Genomic DNA, 7,226 nt, shown 5'->3' on the forward strand with positions numbered 1-7,226 from the left:
TGAAATAATTTCATACTCTCCCTATACAGGCTTAAATTTTATATTCTCACTGATTATGTGATTGGCAAACTCCATAATACAACAGGAGGGAATTCCTACACTGTCCTAATTCATTTATTAAAAATACTTACTGAGTACTTACTATATGCCAGCCATCAAGCCAGGTGATAAGTATATAGTGGTTATGAAGATGGCCAGAGATCTTGCTCTTTATGTTCTGGGAGGGTGTAACTCGCTGGTCTACTTCTAATCCCCTCAGCCCAAGTCATTATTCATACCATTGCTGTGGAACAGCTTCGAACAACTGTGACCAGTGCCTCTCCTTAGACCCACCAGCCCAGGCTTCCACTTACCATCCCTAAATTCCCTCCCCAGGGAATGAGACCCCATGGGGATCTGCTCAGCATTTCTTTATTTGCAAACCAGAAGACAAAGAAATGTTGTGGGCTACCCTGGACCGACGAGGATGGAGCCACTGAATACCTGAGTTTCTCTTTCATCTGCAGGGCAGACAGTTCTGTGATGGATTTCATAAAGTTCCTCATGAGCTCCAGTGGGACAGAGCACCTGTAATCTTTAGTGGCCTTCCTTCATTCCCTCAATCGGTCTCTCACTTCTAATCCCTGGGGTCCGTTCACAATTAAACTACTTGCACACAAGCCATTCTCTCAGTTCTGCTTTGGGGGACCCCAGGGCAAGACAGCAGGGAAAGAGACCAAATAATCCCCCAAGTAAATATACAATTACAAGGAATTTACATGTAAAGAATTTATATCCCCCCAATAAATATACAATTATAAAGAATATTCTGGAAAGCTATGTGACCATATTGCTGCAATAGTTCACCAAATCTAAAGGGTCACGGACAGGATCTCTGAGGAAATGATGCTTGAGCTGAGGTTTGAAGAAGGCATTGAGGTTAACAAGGCAAGTGGAGGGGAAATCCAGGTGAAGGGAACAGTATGTGTGGAGACCCTGAGGACAGAGGCACCGTTACAGTGTGGCTGAGATGCAGGAAGCCAGTGATTAGGAGGGGACCAGGCCTTGCAGGCAGTATGGACCAATTAAGGATTTCGATTATTCTAAGAGCCATAGAGATCCACTTAAGGATTTTAAACAAAAGATCTTTGAACATGTTTGCTTGTTTGTTTTAAGATTACTCTGACCACCAAATGTGTACAAAGACAATAAAAACAAAGCAACAAAAATTGGTTTCAAGGCTAAATCACCAAATCTGTTTGCAAATACTAGAACTGAACCTAAAGTTCTTATTTGCTCACTCTCAGCTTCTATTTTCCTGTCTGTGAAATGAGGATCTTTAAAACTTCCAATTCTAAGTCAGCTGTTTTCATTCTTTCTCCTGCAACTCTTATGATATTACGATTCGAAATAATGATTTCCTCATTGCATGCATAGACTCATATAAAATTAAATATTAATTTTCAGTTCCTGCCCTCACAGCCTCTAGCAGCTGCAGACACTAATGACGGGGGAGCTTTACTGTTTTCAGCCCAGAGTATTTGAAGGATTCATGTAAAGCCTTTATCCTGGCAAATGTTCAACAAGTATCATCTGTTATCAACAGATAATACAAATTTGAAAATTATTTTTCTATTAGATTTTAAGCAGGTTGAAGATAGGTGCTGTGCTTGATTCCCTTGTATGTTTGGCATCTCACAGAATACCTTATACTTGGTAATTGCTCAACAGGTGAACTGAAGGAGAGAGTAAATGAACGAATGAATTCCTGCCCACTCGAATGAGGACAACCTTTGTGGACCTCGGTCAATGGGCAGGACTTTGTTCCTTCACTTATTTGTTACTGTCACCCTTGTGGGAGGGGCCATATGGCTCGGTCAGTCCTCCACTTAGGTTCTGCCTGTTTCCTTTGGTCTTTTCTTTTCCCAGAGAGCTTGTGCTGAAATGCCCCGCCTTCCCAAAATGCACAGATGATCAAGACTCTCACCTCAAATGCAAGCTACAAACTATGGTGGCCCCACCATTTTATGAATTAAAATGCCCGTATTTCACACCTATATGTGTGTATGTGTGTGTTTTTTTTAAACGGTTAGTATTCCAGGTTAAAATATAGACCAGAGACACTACCTTTGATTCCATATTAAAAATCACCTTGTCTCCATGTGATGCTTTTCAAAAAATGTAACTAATGTTTTAAAAGTTGTACATGATTTGATGTATCTTTTGCACTTGCATAATATTGATGCTAATTCAAAATGTTTATTTTAAAATTAAATTGCCAAAGTGCAATTTCCTACAGATGTTTCCCAGATCTCTATCTAATTCTACACTCCCATCCAATATGCCCGGTTGTCCCCTAGGTATTTCTGCTTGATTAATTCTGGTCTTGGGCAATGGCAGTGCTCCTGGGGAGAGGTGCACGCTTCTATTCCCCACTGTCACAGGCTGAGAAGGCTCCAGACATTTCTCTAGGGCTTTATCATTACAAAGTGCTTCCTATTGGATCCTCACAGCAATTCCGTAAGGTAACTTACTCCCACTTAGACAAGGAAATTAAGATGAGGAAAATAAAAGTTTAAGTGACTCCTTTGAGGTAACCTAGATAATAACGTGGACTTGGGGAATAAACAAGGTCTTCAGCTTTTGCAGCTCTTTTGTGCTGCATCTCCCAGCCCTCATTACACTCAAAGAAGACCTCAGATGGCCAAACACACCCAGCAACTTCGTTCTACTCACCACTCTCCCAACACATCACGTAAGTTCTCCTTTCTCCATCACTGGTCAAAGAGCCCCCTACCTTGGATTCAAAGTCTTTGAAATATGTCATAATGGAAATGTGTGAAAAATCTGTGAACACTGGGAAAGAGAGGCTTTCCCCACAGACCTATGTGTGGGACCATAGAAATTCAGGGCTGTTCACATTTAGTATTTTGGAGCATGTAAGTGGGCTTAAAATCTCTTAGTTAAAATTTCTGGGGAAGAGATTAGGTTCTACAACGAAGCCTTGCTGGAAAGAATTGTGCTTCAGATATTTTAGGAAATGGTCCAGCTCCTGCTCCATCTCTCTGTCTCTCTTTTAAAAATCTGGAGTGATGTCCACAATGAAGACAAACAAATACCAGACTTGCCAAGATTTCTGAGTCAGTTCTGACAAAATCAGAACTTATACTGGGTTTCTTGATCTCATTATTTCATGCCTTGTTTCCAATCAACAGAGAATTACATGTCTTCGCCTGAGAGGCACACATGGCTTTGAATCACAGGACTTCTCCAGTTTCCGTACATGGTGTGCAGGCCCCTAGGAAGGAAGGAACCCGGAGTCCTGTCACCCCACCTGCTTCGTCAAAACTCCTTAACCTAGAGGCGCCTGATCCTGCTCCCCACATTCGCTAACCACGGCGTGATTCCTGTCATAAATAGATTAATCCTGTTTCCTTGATATCTAAGTCTGGCTGACTGGGAATTTCACCACCTTCTGCTGAAGCTGTGCCTACCATGTTTGACTTTGAACGTTAGATTTCCCCACAGAAAACTATAGGCATTATGCTGAATTATATTTCAACCCACTCTGCCTGTAGAACAGTGTGTACTTTGAACAATCCTACATTGAACTGTTCGGCTGTCTTCAAGGAACTAGTTTTTAGGTAGGTTAGATTCCTCCAACCCAGATATATTAGCTCTGGCTTTTGTGTTACCTTCAAAAATCCAAAAACCCATTGATCCAAAAATAAATGATTTAGAAACTTGATGTCATCTTCTTACACATGCACAAATTATATTAAAATAGTTGTTTTAAAACATAAGAGTACATAAAATACATCAATGGAGTTTATTAAAAATGCAAATTTTGGACATTGCATCAAGGTTCTGATTATATAGGGCTGAGATGTGGCCTACTGATCTGCGTTTTTAATAAGTACCCCAAAAGACTGCAATGGAGGTGTTCTGAGGAACACAGTTTGAGTAACACTGATCTAGGGGTTATAAAGTTTATATAAAGAATTTTTCAATAAACTGATTAATAGAATAGTTTATTTTCAAAATGTAAGTTTTTCTGTTAGCATATCTCCTTTTATAGATCCCATACGAGGTATTAAGAAAAACATTTACTCCAACATGCTTCTATAAGATTTTTTAAAATGTCATCAATTTTCCTTGTAAATTTTTAGTCATAAATCACAACCAGAAAATCTATATTTTCTTCTTCAATGAAAACATGCAATAGATATCTATTGTGTTCCTGGTATATGTCTGGCACTGTGGTAAATTCTGTACAAGCCAGAAAGAGGATACTGAAAGTGTTTATTTTATCCAGATGATTAAAGTGATGGAATGTAAAATTATGGTCAAAGTATGAATAAATACAAGAGAACAAAAAAATCTCTCCTTCTTGATTCTTAAGACTATAAAGGTAATTGATAGAATCTTTCATTTAATCATGATTGCATGCTTTTTAAAAATATAATTAAAATTAGTAAGTAAGAGAATTACTATCTTCGTTATCTTTCAGAGATGCACACTTCTCTAAAATAAGCATTTTATTTAAAATAGTGGAATAGAAAAATCTGATTATAATTTAATCTTTATAAGATCTTGGAAATTATATATTAAAGCTTTTAACAATTTGGCTGACATCTATATTTAATCTCCTTCCTTAGTCACTGTGAGTTATTTTAGTTCATTGACATTCTCTCAAAAAGAAAATGCTTGTGATTATTAAATTTCACTTTTTCTCACTTTCATTCAGTGGAGAAACATTTTCTGAGTGATAGAAGTTTGACTATTTAGATCTTATTGCTATACAAAGAGCCTCAATGAGTGCACACCTTCCAGAAGCACTCCAAACTTTCCCACATAGACTGAGAAAACAGATATGATGATAAATATGACAACAATTGTGCATAATTCTTAGCATATCACTAATGTGCAGTAACTGCAATCACTAGTCATTCACAAAAGGTGATTTCTAGAGTAACAGAACTTTTAAAGATATGACAGCCAACACAAGACAACTTCACAATGATCTGATTAATTTGAGATTTTCTAGAAAAGCAATCCAGATAATTCAGGTAAATATAAATGCATGTTTGCAATCATATACCAAGGCTATAAATCTGCAACCGAAGTCTGGCTGTAGAATAATTTTAGGCCTGTGCCCAGGAAGGGGACACTATAGCCTGTGCACCCTGGACAACAAAGATCCTGTTCTTTCCTTTGGTGAAAGATGGATTAACACTGCATAATTTACTTTATTCAAAACCTCCATTTTATAGTTAAGAATCATTACTTTTTTAGGCTGCATCATAGTATTTGAATTTCTTAGGTGGTTAATTTTCACAGGAACAAAGTCTAGTGCTGTTGTGAGTTGAATTATGTTCCCTCAAAAGATATGTTGAAGTCCTAACCCCCAGTACCTATGAATGTGACCTTATTTGGAAATAGGGTCTTTATAGATGTAATCACGCTAAGATGAGGTCATACTGAATTAGGGTGGGCCCTAAATCCAATAAGAGGTGTCCTTATAAAAAGGCCGTGTGAAGACTCAGACACACACAGAGGAAAGGCAGCCATGTGAAGATGGAGGCAGAGGTTGGAGCGATGTAGCTACAAGTCAAGGAATGCCAAGGACTGTTGGCAATCACCAGAAGCCAGGAAAATGCAAGAAAGGATTCTTACCTAGAGCCTTCAGGCCCTGTGGAAACCTCAGTTTCAAATTTCTAGCTTCTAAAATGGTGAGAGAATAAATTTCTGTTGTTTTCCGCCACCCAGTTTGTGGTAATTTGTTATGGCCGCACTAGGAAACTCATACAGGTGGTCTCCTGCTTCGTTTCACGGATGCGTTGTATATTCACCAGAGAGCACACAACCATGTTGAGATGGAAATACTGAGGAGTAAACTAGGCTCTTTCACGACCACAGGGACTTGATCCAATGTTAGGCTCAAAGCAATTAAATCCAAATTCATGCCTCAACAATAGGATAACTTACCACACATCTTAGAACTTTCATTTAACAATGACAATTCTATAGCACAGACGTTAAACACATGGACCCATTATTTTCCATAGAATTGTACCCTTATTATAATTCAAGAATCTGTGTGACTTCCCTGATTACGAAGGACTAAATCTTTGATTTTCAGGGTGCCTTTAGTTCTGAAAATTCTCTAATTATACTATATAATTAACTACTATAGCACCAATGGAATTTTATTAACTCTATCAAAAATAAACCAGTTATTTACTATATTCATGATCATTACTAATATGCTTAATGACAGGATATTTTAACTATTCTTTTTACTAACAAATTATCAAAATCCACAATGAATTTTTCTCTTTCAGATAAGTCTCTAAATTTTTTGAATAAGGGTCAGAGCATGATCAATCATTTGCTCCGTGGTTATTTTAGATTCTCGAGCTTGAGAGACAGGGGCATAATATTTAAATTTTATTTCATTTTAATTTATTTCATAGATTAAAAGTAGAAATCAATTTAGTCATTAAAGATATTTCCAAACATAGTCTTAATACTTATACCTCTTTTTTTTTTAAAATAAGTGAAAACTTCTTCAAAAATTCTTGAGGCTTAGGGATCATTAAACTAATTTTATGATAAAAATTTACTTATTTTTTATTAAAAGTTAACACTTAAGGTCATTATCTCAATAGACTATTATAAATTCCTTCTACAAGAAAAGTAATGGGCCCACTGGGGATTGACAAGGACACCTACTAATCAAGGGTTAGAACTGCCAAAGAGCTACATAATTCTTTCAAAACTTTCATGAGAGACAGTAAAGTTGCAGCATAATCATATCAGGAACCAATTATTTTACAAGTAACTGAGGATTAGGACCACGTCTGTGCTAAAGGAGAAATATGAGACATATGTATGCATCCAGGATTTGATCTTGAGATAATAAAACCATTAACAGGAAAAGTGCCTTACTCTATAACAACGCTTTTAGAAAAAAAAAAAATCAGTACATTCTGACCAAAAAATATTTATAAAAACTTGTTGAAAAGATGAGAGAAAAATGGGTAATCATGAAATAATAAAAATAAAGAGTAACACAAGGGAAACATTACCACGAAGAAAAATAGATGAAGCTCACAATATGGTGAGAACATTCATGAAACTTTTAAAAGGTTAAGTTTAATGCACAAAGATAACTAAGGAAATGTTACCGCCCAATGCGGGACCTTCTGCTCGCCGCAAGACACGCCAATAGTCAAGAGGCAGGG

Source organism: Ceratotherium simum, chromosome 3 (assembly GCF_057802395.1).
Source record: "Ceratotherium simum simum isolate JZ-2026a chromosome 3, ASM5780239v1, whole genome shotgun sequence".
In the NCBI taxonomy this organism is placed as follows: domain Eukaryota; kingdom Metazoa; phylum Chordata; class Mammalia; order Perissodactyla; family Rhinocerotidae; genus Ceratotherium; species Ceratotherium simum.